Consider the following 15849-nt stretch of genomic DNA (forward strand, 5'->3'; position numbering starts at 1 on the left):
CGTCCCCCCCGCCCGCCCGCGGCACGACCCGGCGCTGCCGCTGTCACGGAGAGCAGTGYCAGGAACTCGTCTCTGTGCTCCAGGATTTTATTTTTGATTTTTCCGCTCCGTCTCCGAACCCGCCACCCGAGGTTTTGCTAAACCCTCGCCCCTTTGTTGCCGTCTCCGCCGGCTGCCGGGGGGAGCGCTCCTGACAGGCACCTGCCCGACCCGGAGTTTCCCTCTGCCAGTCTCCAGCTTTCTCTGACTGCGAGAGAAACTTCGCTAAATACAAGTTTTCTGAAATACTTTGCACCAGCTCCTTAGCTGAAATGAGTTTAAACTGAGGAAAGCTCTCCGCTGGTTTTAGTCCGTGCAAATGAGCGCAGCGCTTCTGCGAAAATAATTCACAAATTCAGATGCAGAGACTTCGGGGCGTGTGATCTGGAGGTGCCCTTTCATTCTGGTCCGTGCTGCTTGGGTGGGAGTTAGCAGAGGCCCCTTATTTCTACTTTATATTATTTTGGTACAATGCGTTCATATATTTGTCTGCTGTAGTCTGCTGGCAAACATTAGCATTCAAGCTTACATTTTTGACAAATGTGCAGACAGGAATAGCATGAATAGGCATCTTAAATATTAACAACCTAAGCATCTGTTGTGAAACAAATTTAATATATTTACTCTGTTTTTCTCACATTGTTAGGAAAGGTTACAATAAGTGTAAAATTTCAGCTGTAGTTAGCACAAGGAATGCTCGGATATTTCACTATCTCTTCAAGCATTTAACACAATCACCAGATAGAAATGTGTCAAATCAGGCGCACTATTCAAAAACAACTTGAAACTGTAAGCGTAGAGTGTATAGACATGAATATAGGATGTTCTCTGTAATTTCTATCTTCTAATTACTCTTCAGCACTATTTGTAGCATTTGAGAGTGCTCTTTCCAGTCTCATACTCTTATATGCTCTTTAATATGTTTATACATACACTCATTTTCTAATTCATTTTCTATTTGAGATTGCTATTGGTATTACCTTGCTTTTCAAGTCGAAGCAATGGTTTTGCAAGGAGATGTGAAATAATGTAGAGTAGGTAAAAAAAGAGCAGGCAGAAAATGCAACGTGTTCACATATAGGCATGCGTCGGAACAGATAGTGCACGCACATAATAAGGCAATAGAAGAGAAATTAAAAACCTTGGCTAGTGTGCTATGTATGCCCACTCTTCAGTACAGCTAGTGGAAAAGAAACAACTGACTCCAAGGAATTCCTCTGTCCCTGTAATAAAACTGTTCAGAGTAGAACAAGARCACAGAAGAGCGAAGCCTCCAAAAAGGCTGTAGAGTTATTTCAGGAATCAGTGCATTCCTTCCCTTTTTCCCACAAGTTCAAATATGTAATAAATAAGTCCTTTGTATGCAAAATAGTTTACTGGAACAAAAAATATTTAAATGAAATGCTTTTTGTGCATGAATTTTGAAAAACTGGCCATTTCCTTTTTATATTCTTTGTCCTTGATACTCTAAATAGCAAAGTAACTCTCGCAGTTTCCCCTCTCCTGCTATTTTAGCGATTCGTGTGAATCCTAACCTGCTGCTGTGCTCCCGAGAAAGCACTGTGCAGCACAGTCGATCTGTAACTCACTGATGGGACACAGTGCTTTGGCAGTATCAGAAGCRGAGAGGGGCTGCCCCTCCAGCCCCAGCTTGTAGGCGAGCAGGGCATCTCTTTGGTTTGCAGCAGCATAGGCCCAGCAGGTCAGCGGATGAGCACCTGCCCTCTGTTCCTGCGCTTCCCAAAGCAGCTCCAGCCCTGCCTGCAGCCCTGCCAGCATCCCACAGGCACCGGCCACCACCTTCAGCCCTGCTGGGGACATGGACACATCCACCCCTGCAGCACTAAAACCTCTTTGGAGAGGTTCCCCCCTCTTACAGGTTTGGGATGGAGGGGGCTTTACATGTGTGCAAGTGCCATTTAGAAGATAATCAGCTGCAGTCTAGTGTTCTTAAAAAAAACCCAAAACAACAAAAACCACCTCAAAATCTTTAAAATGTATCAACTACTTGATTTTTCAAAGTATTGTCACCTTTATATTGTCACCTGTTTTTTAATCTAAGCACTGTCAGAGGAATTCGAAGTAATTCCTTAGGTTTCCAGCTGTACTTGAAAAAAAATTAAGGAGATTGTTTTATTAATAAAATACTTCATAATATATATATAAATACATTAAAATAGATTTCTGAATTAAAACCGGAGGAAATATGACTTCTGAAATGTTTTAGTCATATTTCTAGGAACTATGGTATTTTAACATAGACTCTAGTGAARCATTTTATTGCCTTCTTGTATATAACTGCCGTTGCTCTCTCTAGATATATTTAATATATATCCAGTGAAGCCACAAACTTTCCTTCTACAACAGTTTAAACACATCTGGAACATTTTACTTTCTTATAATTTATGTTAATAGATGTAGAGTGTATATACAATCTTCTCAGACATCATTGCTTTTTCCAAAGGGGAATTTTTTTACTTTCAGTCAGGGAATATATTTATAAGAACAAAATAACTCAAAGTATAGGCAATTCTATATATCATTTTATTTTCTGTTATATTAGGTTGATTATATAAAGCTTTCATTTAGAGCGATGGGATGATGAAATTACAGAGGAGTGATTGGCTTTTGTTTTTTCAAATGGTTCAAGTTGAGGGCTTCAAAAATGAATGTTTTTGGTAAAGTTCTTTGAGTACATAATATTTTTCATAGAATTCTGACAAATTAATTTAATAGAAAAGCCACAAGTCTCTTAGCCAGGTAAAATGGAAGTTCTGCTTTTGCCGTTATAGGCATCAGGCTTCAGTAATCTGCTCCTCTTGTGGAATGAACACTTTCTACTTAAAGCTATCATGCACCTACTGTTTATTTACGCTGCATTAAACTGACAGCATGGCAATCAGGGGAAAAAATATGACTTACTTTCCTGAAGTAAACACCAGTTTATAGGTTRGTGCCTGTATTTATATTCCTGTCGCCACTAAATAATGGCTGTCTCCATTTTAATATCTACCTGTGGTGTTACCCAGGGCAGCTGGCTCTTCCTTGTTTAAAACAAGGGAAGGGGGTGGCGGGGGGAGTRAGGAAGAGAAGTTAGTTTTGTTATCATTCCACTCTAAGAGGAACCTAATAGAAAAGTGATTCGGTACTCCTTTCTGTGGCATGCCGAAGCCAGTTTTAAAGACATAGTATTCAGTTTTACTTGGTGTAGTTGAATTGCATCTCAAACAGGGAAAACAGAATTCCTTAACAGTATTTGTCTATCCAAGACACTGAAATTGTATATTCAGGCAATGGCAGATTAAGGGCAGAAGCATTTTATTAATAACTGAAAGCACATATGTGTGTGTGATGAAAAATGTTCTGCAAATCTGTCACTATGCAATCAAGTGCATTTTTTAAACTTTAGTTGTCACAAAGTTGCTACTGATTCTAAAAAAAAAAAAAAAAAAAAAGAAAAAAAAGTAAAACAGTTTGACGGTTAAAGAGTAACTTACAGTTCTTACTGCCTGTTATAGTGAAATCTTCCAACTTTATAAAGTCCACATCAGAAAGCCCTGTTGATATTACTTTTAATCTTGGACTRATGAGTCCAAGTAGCCGGCATTTGAACTGAGGATGACTGCARTCCGAATAACCCGCAGTTTGCACAAAGTTTCTCTTTGGAGAAGAGAATCYTCCGTTGGAGGATTCCATTAAGAACCTTTACCTAAGAGGTTCATTTCTTCCTCAGATTATGAAACTATTATACTTAACAGTAAGTTGTCTTGTTGATCAGTTCCTGTGGCAGTGGTATTGTGAACTCTGAACGGCCCTGACCACAATTTGTAACTGTTACTTCCAGAAGGATATACTGTGAGGGTCCCTACAGAAATGCTGGTGTTTTCAAACATTCGCCATCCTGTGGCATCTAAGTTTACCACAGTTATCACCTATACTTCGTTCCTTAATGGGTATCCATTCTATTGCTTTGCAAATGTCGGCTTTCTAGTGGTTTCTGCACAGCATTGCTTTCAGTAGGTATAAGTCTTGATAGAGATTGATTTTAAGGAGACTTGCCAGCGCTGATCTTGTACATATGTTCTGATCCAGCCCTTGTACCCTGTACCAGTTGTAATCTACTCTTAATCTGTGTTAAATGGTGCAATGTACTAGGAATGGCATAGTAATAGTAGAGTGCAGTAGTAGAGTGTAGTAACATACCTCAGGCACCGTCTGAATTCTAAATATTTCCTTTTAAACTTGCTGAGCCTGATTTTGCTCCCATGCACACTGGTGTGTCACCACAGAGCTCTGTTTTTACTGTTCTTGTAGGGGATCGGTGTCAGCTGTTCAGACGGGCTGAGGGACACATTAACRCAGTATTTGTACCAAGGTCCACCTTTTAGCGATTTATTTAGAACACCAGCACACAGCAATCTCTTTGGAGATTGATTTCCCTGTGAGACGCTGTGCATTTGTGCGTGCTGGGATGGGGACTGTACGACTCGCTTTCTCCAGAGTGCAGGCTAGCTGCTGTCTCGGAGCTGCTGTAAAGCATCGCTGGTGACACCTCTGTACAGCTGTGGGTTCACAGGAGTCAGCTCTCGCCACCTTGTGCTTCGCTGCGGGGAACTGCGGYTGAGAGAGGCACAGGAGTCTGCAGGGCTGCACATGGGCCTCGGTCACCCCGGCTGCACCTGGGCGCACAAYATCAGCATGGGCCACGTCTGGCAGCTGTGCTGCCCTTACATAACTTGCAGGGACTATCTGTCTATCTCTTTCCCGTGGCACATTATGACATGATATGACCTGAGGAGATGAGGGAGGTGCTTTAAACCTCAAGTGCATCTCGTCTTCCCAGGATCCTGCTCTGACAGGATTTATTTGGCCAGCAGCAATCATTTGTGGGTCGTTACACTTGCTGCTCACTAGACAAAGTGGTGATGCACTCAGATCACATATACTTGGAGGACTGTCTTGTTATCTTTTCTGGTGTCTGGACTTCAGGTTCTGGTTTGAGCCCTGAAAAAAAAAGTGTGATTTTGGGTTAATAACTGTCCATTCCATGTTTGCCATCCTTGACGCTGYAACCCTGATTTTGAAAGTGCTCAGCACACCGTCTCATATGAAATAAAAGGAAGCTGCAGAACACTATGCTTTTATAAGTGCGGCCTTAATATACTCCTGGTTTATTTACCCAGCTATAAAATTAGTCATTTACATGTTTCGTAGAACACTGAAGGATTAAGTAATTCTTTACATTTGTAAATCAGTCCTAGAGTGGAAAACATTTTCAGCAGAAGCGCCAAGAACTGCTRCTCTGAATGCAAACCCACATGCAAAGGTACGAGAAAGGTATTTCCTTTTCAGAAACTGCRCTTAGAATATGTGTCTGGTCATAATAGCCAGATAATTAAAAATATTTTCAATGAAAAGGAGGAAAATTCTAAATATCATACACACCCTATATTCCTACTTCTATTACAGTAAATAAAAGACAGAAAAGAGAGGAGGGGAAAGAGAGTAGGAGAGAGCGTGCATGCAYGCAAGCTCACAGAAGGACCAAAGGCAAAAGATGAAGTGGAGAGAAATTGCAGACTGAGTTTTAAAATGTTTATAATCAAAGATTAAATTAATATTTTYGTGGAGAGCAGTGTTAGAAAGATTTTTAATCATTAGTGCTTTTCATCATAGGTGGGCTTCCTTGATCAATKTAAGAAGTCGCAAGAATAATTAAAGGCATCTTAAAACTTAAAAATGACAGTTTTAGCTTCTAAGGATTCATTGTAATGTAATAATACTGTATGCTTTTTAGTGTTACTTCTGCACTAGACATTTAATTACAGTCTTTGTGAGACATGTTATCTGTATAGTAACCAGTGCATAAAAAGAATGATATTTACTTTTACATACAAGCTCTTGCTTGCCAGCTTTCTTTTTAAGATTATAGATTAAGATCTCCAATCCAGAATGTTCATGACTTCAATGAAAACAACTTAATTTGACACAATTTTGGGGAGGAATGGAGCATTTATTGTAATAGTACTGCTTCTCTAGTCACACTTTTTGCAATAATACTTGAACTGCTGTTTAACAGTGGGGCTTTTTCTGTGCAAGGGCCCAAACTCAGTGTATCTTTGCTTGTTCAAAGGGTACATTTTAGAGTGTCAAATAAAAAAGCATGTTTAATTTTTATATTAAGAAGTGAGATTAAAACAAACTTCTAAGAGTAGTTTGGTAGGTTTTTCACAGGTACACTTTATTGCCTAGAGGAAATTTGGAGCTTGCTTTTGCAATTTCAGATAYTGACTGCTGTCTGAAGCATACACTGGATAATAGTGATTTATGGGGTTCTTAGCTTGGGCCACCTATTGCTGTGGAAAAGTGAGTAAATTTGAAAAAGTGTGCATAAAATTAGTTCTTCTTTTGATACATTTCCAGACTCCCCTAATTGTGAAAAGTGCTCCTCGACATACTGAACTTCCCCGAGTTAGTAGGTTCCGCACTGTCGTCACTGCAGGATGAGCACAAGAGAAACTGCATCCAACTGTTTTAAAGCAGAGCTTTTCAATCGATAATATGTATCATACATCTTCTTTTGGGTCTTGTTTTTCATTTCTTATCTAGCAGTCCTGTGCAGGAAYGGTACGAYACTGGTTTTGAGCCCCTAGTTTTGSTATGCTTTGTAAGAAAATCTCACAGTAAAGTCAATCAATCAAAATGAATCTCTGTTCCATTGACTCTATTTTATTGACATTTTCTCTTTTTTCCTTCACTTGGCTCACTGAATTCCATAATCCTTTTCACCATTCCTGATGAATTTAATTATAATCTTTTGAAGACAATTTATAACATGTTTGTATTTTAAACTTGTGGTTCCACTATATTTGGGCTGCAAGCCCTACAAGTACCTAACTTCTGCATTGCCGCCTAAAATGACAATTAGGATACTCATAGGTGTAGTTAGTGTTTTCTAAGCATTCCAGAAGAATTTTATAGATACCRTGCAAGAGAATTGAACCAGTAGAATTTCTTTATATGTTTGGCAGGATGACAGATATGCCGTAAGAAGCATTATACTGTCTGATAAATTGCATTACCAAGCACTATTTCATATAGGTTCTGTCTCTTTAAAAATGCAGTCTCCTCTATTTGCCCTATTAATTGTTGATATGTTGCCATCCACGAGACAAAAATTAGAGCTGTAATTAAATAATCATGTGATGCTCCTTAGTGCCAGTGAGAGCAAACTCATTTTTCCAGGCCCTGATGGTCACTGATTATTGTATTACTACTGGCTTGCTTTATTTTTTTTTAATGGCTCTATATTGCTGGGTTACCTAACCACTGCCCTTCTTTTCAAAATTAAAGGAATTGAAGAACATTAAGTCACTTAATTGGCCAGTGGTCTACGGGGACACAAAGTAGTCATACCTTCTCTGCTTTTTGGTCACTCAATTGGTTTTACTGGGAGAACTACATCAGTGGTGTGGTTGCGTGCCATTTAATTTACACTGGTGTTTTGGCTGGGATGGATGCATATAGGGAATGCCAGGAGAATTACAAAAGGAGCAGGGTATTAAAATTCAGAAATGATTAAAATTGAAATAAAAGGATGCTGCTGCTTTGCCAGTACTCTGGCAGTTATAATGACACATAGAGATTAGTTTCCACCTTCATCTTTTCCTTCTTTCTCATTTCCTCTTGTTTATTGTTGACACATTTTCCTTATGTCTCTGCTTCTCAGCGCTTTTTTTCACTGTTATATATTCCTACTTCTTCTTTTTCCTTAAGCATGGAGAAGCTTACTTAACCTTATTATAACAATAACAGAATAGGTTATTAATATTTAATATGCACATGATTAAAATTTCTCTCTTAAACATAGGTCAGCTCTATTATTAACTGACATGTTATTTTTCATTAAAAATTTTTATTCTGCCCTTACGGTTTCTCAAACACCCTTTACTTTGGTGGTGATTTAACACATAATGTTTAGAAAACTGTGTTAGGCTAGTGAAAAAAAAGAACTTACCAGTCATGGATAATCAATTATGCATGAATTCAGATATAACAGATGGAAACTGGTGAGTTAAAGTTTCTCTTTAGCTTCATGATTTTTTTGTTTTGTTTTTGTGACACCTGTCTCTTATGTATAGATAAACATCTAACATAGCATACTGCTTTTCATGCGTCTTTGTGTTTTTTGCTTTTTGGGTTTGGGGTTTTTTGTTTCTTTTTGCTTTTGTTGGTGTGGCATAAACTTATTTTCCCCTGTTTATAACTTACTATTTTTAATTTGTTTGTCGGTGCTTCTCTACTGCCTGCCTTTTCTAGGGCTAAAGTATCCTATAATGAAGTCAGCATTTAATATTCTAATAAACTGCACAATGTAATTTGACCTTAAAATTGTGTCAGCACGATATTTTAAATTATAGGAGTTCATTTTTSCCTTCAGCTGCTCACGGGCTATAGTGTTATGACATTAAAGCAACAGGGTAGACTGTGGCTGGGCATATGTATTCATATATGCATGTACGCACATTCTTGTGATTGTGATACTTATATAGGCGTTCCCTCCGAAGGCATTAATTAAATTTCTTTCAATCATTTGACAATGAAGTAGATTGCTTTACTGCTTTTTATTAAAAAGTTCAGTATGGACTGAGTGCAATACTTGTTTTGGTCATGGAAAGATTTGTACAAAGCAAARAGGACAATAACGCTTTGTGATATGCCCACAGCAAGGACCATTTGGTGTTAAATAAATGAAGAGCTGAATATGTKTCCTTTTTCTTTTTACACAAAAATATCTAAAAGAGTTTTAAGCATGAGCTTAGATGTGAGGTGAGTTTCTGTGTAGTTCATTTATGGCAGTGTATTGAGCGAATCTTGTGTTTGAAGGCGTCCCGTGTTTAAAAAATATGTGGATAARTTGATTTGGACAATATTTTTCTATGACTGCAATAATTTGGAGAATTTCTTCACCTGGTCCCACCCACTTTGGAAATGGCACATTTGCAGATGTGGTGCAGAGAGATTTTCCATCTGTATACCTATAAAGGAAAAATGAGTTGAGAGAATGCACTGCATCTTTCATGAGCAGAATATTCCAAAACATCTCATGAGCATCTTACCAACATTTGTGAAGTAAAAATCTAATGCAGGAAGGAGTTTGCAGCATAACCTGCCAGAAGCAAATTACARAGAAGAGATCTTTCCCCACAAATTTTTGCTTTTAATGCAGGAACTAACTTTACACACCTGTTAAGGCATTTCCTTCAAGTTGCTTTCATGARCATAAATTACTATCATAAATATTAACCTAATTTTGCCCTAAAACACCATATTCTAGTGGTTTCCCAAATGCTRCTGTCCATCCAGTTTGTTTGCGTTGTAGCCACTTAGCAGGAAATCTAGAAACAGAGTTTCTTTAAGCAAATAAATACATCAAATAGTTGAATACATTTTTGTTAATTTCTCTCTCTTTTTTGTTTTGTTTTGTGGGTTTTTTTTGTTTGTTTTTTTCTAAATCAGAACAAGTATTTTGAACATTTACAGGGTGCTTGGAGTAACATTTTGAAGTTATTTGGTTTTGCTTTATGTTGTTTTCGTTAAACTAAGCGTACTCTGACACATGTATAAATGACCCTTATCTTAGTCACACYGCATATGCTAAACCTTTTTCGGTTAGCATCTGGAAATATTAACAGGTATTTTGTTCCTTAAAAGAGCTGTGAATATTAACAGCTAATTGCTCCTGAAAAGAACTCTGAAAAACTCATTCATTTTGTCTTTGTTACTGTGGGATCATCTGAGCTTGAGATTGGAAGGAGCCCTAGAAGAAAATGCTAATTTGGCCAAAACCACTGACTTTCAATTTATTTTACACCAAAACCACACTTTTTGCATGTTTTTTATGTACAATGAATATTGACTCCTGTCAAGTTTGGCCGTAATTAGATGCAGTTTTACTTAAAAGGTTTTGAACCTTAGAAAAAGTGTAACAGAACCTGGGCAGAGTTCTGAGCTAATAATGAAACTGGAAACAGGACATTTAATGTGGTTTTGTGTTTCATAATGAAAGTTTGACATAGTTCAATTCATCAATCAGTTCTAACCATTTCCTTCGACTTAAAACTCTTCCATGTTTTCAGTTTGCGTCAGTAGATTTTTATTTGCACTACCAGGTCAATGACAGAGATGATTCTTCTGTTGATGAAAAACTCCTATGTAAGAAAGAACTCATTGCAGTTCGAGCTCAACAGCACGAACACCTAAGGTCTAGATAATAATWGTTGAGTAATGCACTTTAGGGCTAAGTTCAGATGTTTTCCACCGTAATGCACAGCTTTGCTTTGCCTGTGTGAAATTCATCCTTAGCCAGAATTGTTGGATCAAATTTCTGTTTTTCCTAAAATCACACTAACTGGGATAGATGCACATTGGTTGGAAGTGAGGGAAAATGAGTCACAAAATGGAAAAAAGCAAAATCAGTCAACAACATTGCAAAACACTTTGGAGATGCTTGGTGTAACTTCCCTTTCAACAAGTAAAAATAACTGGAACTATGGCTTTTTATGTCCAGGGATCATGATTTACATAGTGTTAAATTAATAGAGACATTAAATTGACACATATCCCTAAAATAACCACTTATCAACTGACTCTTTTAGGTAACAATTATATGCCCCTCTCATGYCTAGAAGTTATCTAGTGCTGTGATGACGAGGGCTTTAACAGGAACCACTCTTTTTTCATCTCTCAGTGTCCCACATTAAACATCTTCACATGAAAGAACTAAAAATTATACCTCTGGGGAGAAAGCTGTGAAATTAGTGACCTGCTGAACATACTTTTATGACATGGGAAACTTGTCTGATCCTAAGATGCCAACTTTCCTCCCTTCTTCCAGCTGCCGAATCGCATTAAATATTATTATATAAAGCTCTATTACATTTTTTTTTATTTGTTCTTTTTTTGTGGAAGTATTTGGCTGTAGTTGCCACATGGAAATTACAAGCATGACTCATCAAGGTCCTGGTCRAGTGTTAAGGATGGATGAGAATATGATCCTCAAAATGTGTTTTTTWAAGTTGACGCTTTTTATTTGAAGTGGTTCTGAAATCCACAGTCATAAAACATACTGGCTTATATTAAATAACAAAGATAGTGTTTGTGGGAGGTGATGTCCTACTATAGATAGCAGAAAGGGAACTCAGTTTGTCCACATAGCAGGCAAGAGACTGTGCAACTACGGAGTAGGATTTATATGATTAACCATTAATATTGATTCCTGTGATCTTTTATGGGAAAGYGGACACCTCTCTATTACAATTTTAAGCAGCTAAGATTTTTTTGTGGCAACCAGGGGTGGAAGACTCACTATTCTCATTAGTGCTCTTGTTCACCCTTCACTACATCATGCAAACAGATTTGTTGGMTTTTATTCCATAATTTTCTTCCAGCATTTTGCCTCTCCATGACTCACCAAAGGGTGAACTGAAATAACTGTTGTGGCCACATCTGCAAAAGTATGTATTTACTTCAGTTGCAGAAGCATCTTAGTCAAAATAGACACACATCTATGAAATGACTTGCACAAAATGGTGCAGTACTTTGACTAAAAGTAACTTGTTTTATCCAAAATCACATTTTGCATATTCTTACTCAACTCTATTTTAAAAAAAGATTCCGTGATTGAAGTACATTGCAGATAATGTTTGCAGGAGTAAACGAGCCTCATCACAGAGGCAATCAATAGGGAGATGTCTGTTTGTATATGATTTTACATATCTGCAAGCTAGCTGMGACATCCAACTACAAAATGCTGCACCATGGGACACTGTGTAGATATCTGATACTTCCCAGGGGCTTTGGGGTCTGCAAATTAATGAATGCACTACATGTAGCCATATATGTAGGTTTTTCACCTCTGACAAATATGGTAAGSATAATTTACTTCACTTAATAACCAATTAAGTGCAGTTCAATACAGCTGACTATCGTAAGTTAAATATTCATTTTACGTAACTGTTTCAGGACATGGTGTGTGAGAGAACACAAACGAGCAGAAATTGCTCATGCAAAATGTGAGAGGGGACGACAGCTTGTGTGCGATGCCTTTCAGTGCTATGAATTTCATTTCATAGCACTTTTGCTTTTTGACAGGCATCCTATCCAGGCTGGGGCAGGTTGCAGTCAAAAAAATCTAGGTTGGTATGTAACTTCTGAGTTCAGCGTGGGGGATGTCGCAGAATGCTGTGATTCACATTGGTGTGCATCGGATTCTTGGGTCGTATGTAAATTGAGATTGCCGCAGTCAGGTTGGTCAAAGCCTTTGAGTGGTSTCAGGCAACTATTGTTGTTCAGGGCAAAGCAAAGGGAAGTCAGCTCTGAGGAGAGGGAAGAACAACTTGAGTCAGAGGTGCAAAACCTATAGGGCTGTAGGATTGCGTCGGCMCAACAGCAGTGACTGTGCTGAGGTTTGCACAGGTAGACATGGGAAAGGACAATAGGGCGCATCCTTCCTCTTCGCCCACACTTCTGCCTAACCCATGTGGCAAAAAGGCACCAGCCCTCCGGGGAGTCACCCACCWTCTGGCCATAGACATTTACCATCATTAAGCCACAGAACGGTACTGTTACTGCCTTGCTGTCCAGCAGTTACCATTACCCATAGATGTGCACCCATCACGCCTTGAGTGGGGGAAGTGCATTCAAATCCCCACCGAAGGGAGTTTCCCAGCAGTCCCACTGCTGCTGCACAGCTCTGCATCACCTCCAGCACGGGCTGGGGCKTGAGTTACCCAAAGGGCCACAGCATTGTCAGAAGCACGTATGTGTAAAAGGCAATCAGCCTGATCTCCCCAAAGAAATCTGATAAAAGAGAATGCACAGCCATGCTGGTTTTGCTCTGCTGCCAGGTCATTTCTGTTCGCATTGCACAAGAGCCAAGCTTCAAGATTTGGGCCCATATTTCCTAATTTATTTTGAACAAGAAAATATTGGAATAGAGACCTTCGGAGGCACTGAGGCAGCGTGCCACACTGGAGAATTTGTTTTGCTTTGCAGCTATTGACACTGCTGCTCGAGAGTTAATTCACCATGGGGTTGAAAATATGCAACCCAACTTTTTAAATATTTGTCTTATTTCAACATAAGCTAGTGCAAAATGCATTTATRTATCATAAAAACAGTGCAACAACTTTATTAAGGATTAATAACCTTTATTAAGCATATATTTGCCTGCTATGTTGACTAGAAACTATGAAAAATGTGATGTTACTATTGCCGCATGTTTAAATGATTGCCTGCATATGTATCCATGACAATATCTATTCATCTTSTGTTCTTTATATATGTTTTTATTATAAATATCTTTATTCTAGCTGAACATTTTAATATCAAAGTTGACACAGTGAAGTGCAAATTGGAATAGGTCAAATGAAAATCAGATATCTGTATCTTGAATTATTTCCAAGTAGTTTGGTATTGATAAGAGATATCTGATTGTTGTCTATCTGTCAAGACGTAGCAGCCTTCAGTAATTCGTGCTTTCTAGTCAAAGCAAGGGTTCCACACTCAGCTTTCCAAGTCTGTAGTAAATACTTTACCAGGCGTAAGTGGTGTATGGGAATTAGATTAATCCATGTGGTAGGGAGTTTATAAGGTTTAGTGCATATATGCAATTTCAAGAAGAGAGTTCTTTTCCATAATCATCTATCTCAAGTATAGGAAGCATATGCATGATTATATAATTAACAGAATATTTGTTTGTCAGTGTTTGGTTAGTGTGCGTAATAATAGCATTATTAGGCCTTCTGTGCTCCTGTATTATCAGATTGTTATCTCCCTGCTCCTTTAATTCACTGTCTCTGCTTTTTAGATTAATCACTTTGTTTTAATCCAAACTTTTTTTTTTTTTTACAAGGAAGAGAATGATTTGTGAGAACCAAGGCAAAAGTTATTTTAGAAGATTTTTATCTTTTGTTGTTATTTGCTTTTGTTGTTGTCATATCTGGTAATCATTTTTATAAGGTGGTGTTTTAGTCCCAAATCTTGTTCCAGATCATATTTGCTCTATTCTAATCAGCTCTGCATCTCTTAAATTATCTTCAATGTCCTTTTCCTTCATCATGCTGCAGGCAGCCTACTGCCAGCTGAAACTCTCACATCCTTCATGATTTTCTTTAGCGGTTAGTATTGCTTACTGCTGAAGTTTTAAGTCTACTTTATCAGGCTTTTCTGAAACAGTTAAAAAATACATTGATATTTTCCATTGTGCCCACAAAGTTTAAATTCAATAGTTTAACACAATTTTCCTCCAAGTATTCAAATGTATTGCAAAATACGTTTTTTTTTAAGAGGGACTGATTGATTCTCTATCTTGTTGAAAAAGGATTGGTTTCTAAACAAACAACCTGCTAGACAGTTACCCCTTGATCATCTTCTATGGAAGATGTCATCTACATTTTCCCTTGTTTTTCTTTGTGAAACATGTTTCTTTGGTTTGGGGTTTYGGTTTTTATTTTYCCTTTCCAGCAGTCTCGGTAATGATCTTAGTAACCCTTTTCAAGACACAYAACATAGGTACAACTTTTCATGTTTCATACATACGCCACCTCCGCTTGCTCTGCTTTGAATAATAGTATTATGTAACAGKGTATTCATTTTCCAGCCTTGCATTTTTTTGCTTTTGAGATTATAATCTATTTTATGCACTGCAGAATATRATAAATATTTCATGCATTTCATCCTATTACCATTTTCTTTTTCCTGCATGCCCTATATGCTGTTTGTGCTTATTTTAGTAAACATCAATGTGATTCTTTACATAGTCTTGATGTATTCCTCTTCTTTTATAATAAGAAATGTATGTGTAGTGCAAAATTTTCCTTTATAGATTTAATGATCTACTCTTTCTGTGTTCAGAGGCCATGCTATTTTATGTATTAAAGAACTGGTATTAGCCTTCCCACTCACCTACTTTTACTGCTGCCTCATGTTTGTATTGTTTTTGTTGTTRTTTTGTTGTCAGTTGTTTCAAAGTCACTGCCCTAAACATTTTGGTTATAAACCTGTCTATGMATTAATTAATGTGTTCTTTGGTAGATGATGCAACTTTCCTTTTAGGCATAGTCTATTCAAACACTATGCATTTTATCAATAAAGAAGTTTAATTTTTCTCTTATCTCGCAGCTTGTACAAACTTGTTGCTTTCAAGTTTGGCTAGTTGGGTTACTTTTTTTTCCAAGTGCATGATGGGAAAAAAACCCATGTCTGTCTCGCAGTTATTTATTTTGTCAATACTTTTACCACCTTTTAGCTTTCACCTTTCAGGGGTGGCTTTCGGTCCCGCGCTGCGGACTGGGCACAGGGACAGTTTTGAGTTGCGGGTATGCCGTCCCGATGTATGGCCCTCACCCACGGGGTGCTGCAGGTTGCTCGGGCGGGCCGCGGCGCCCACCAGAGCCACYCGAGCAGTGGTGGATGGTGCCCTCCGCGGAACGGGGCCGGTTTCACCCAGCCTCGGCCGCCTTTCAGGACCGTGCCCGGTGYTTTTCTTTCACCCCTGTCGGTATCGACGGCACGGAGACAGGAGAAACTTCTTTCCCCTCACATGGGCCGCAGGCTCCCCGGAGCGGCCCCCGCGGCGCTCCCCCACCTGCGGGGCCGCCAGCGCCGCCGCCGTGCACCTGCCCGGCACGGCCCGCGCAGGCTCCGCGCGGAGGGGCGGGGGCTGCGCCAGCTCGGCGCACCCGGCAGCGCCGGCAGGATATTGTTCAGCCTTCACCCCCGCCCCTCTTCCTCCTCCTCCTCCTCCTC

The 15849-nt window shown here is 38.8% G+C and overlaps 1 protein-coding gene across 2 annotated transcripts in view; it reads left to right on the top strand.

Annotated features, from left to right (window-relative positions):
* Positions 1–15849, top strand: part of SATB1 (SATB homeobox 1) — a 92524-nt gene that overhangs the window by 615 nt on the left and 76060 nt on the right. The gene's annotated exons all lie outside the window — the stretch shown is intronic.

Source organism: Malurus melanocephalus, unplaced genomic scaffold (assembly GCF_030028575.1).
Source record: "Malurus melanocephalus ecotype Western Australia unplaced genomic scaffold, MMel_1.1 scaffold_436, whole genome shotgun sequence".
Taxonomy (NCBI): domain Eukaryota; kingdom Metazoa; phylum Chordata; class Aves; order Passeriformes; family Maluridae; genus Malurus; species Malurus melanocephalus.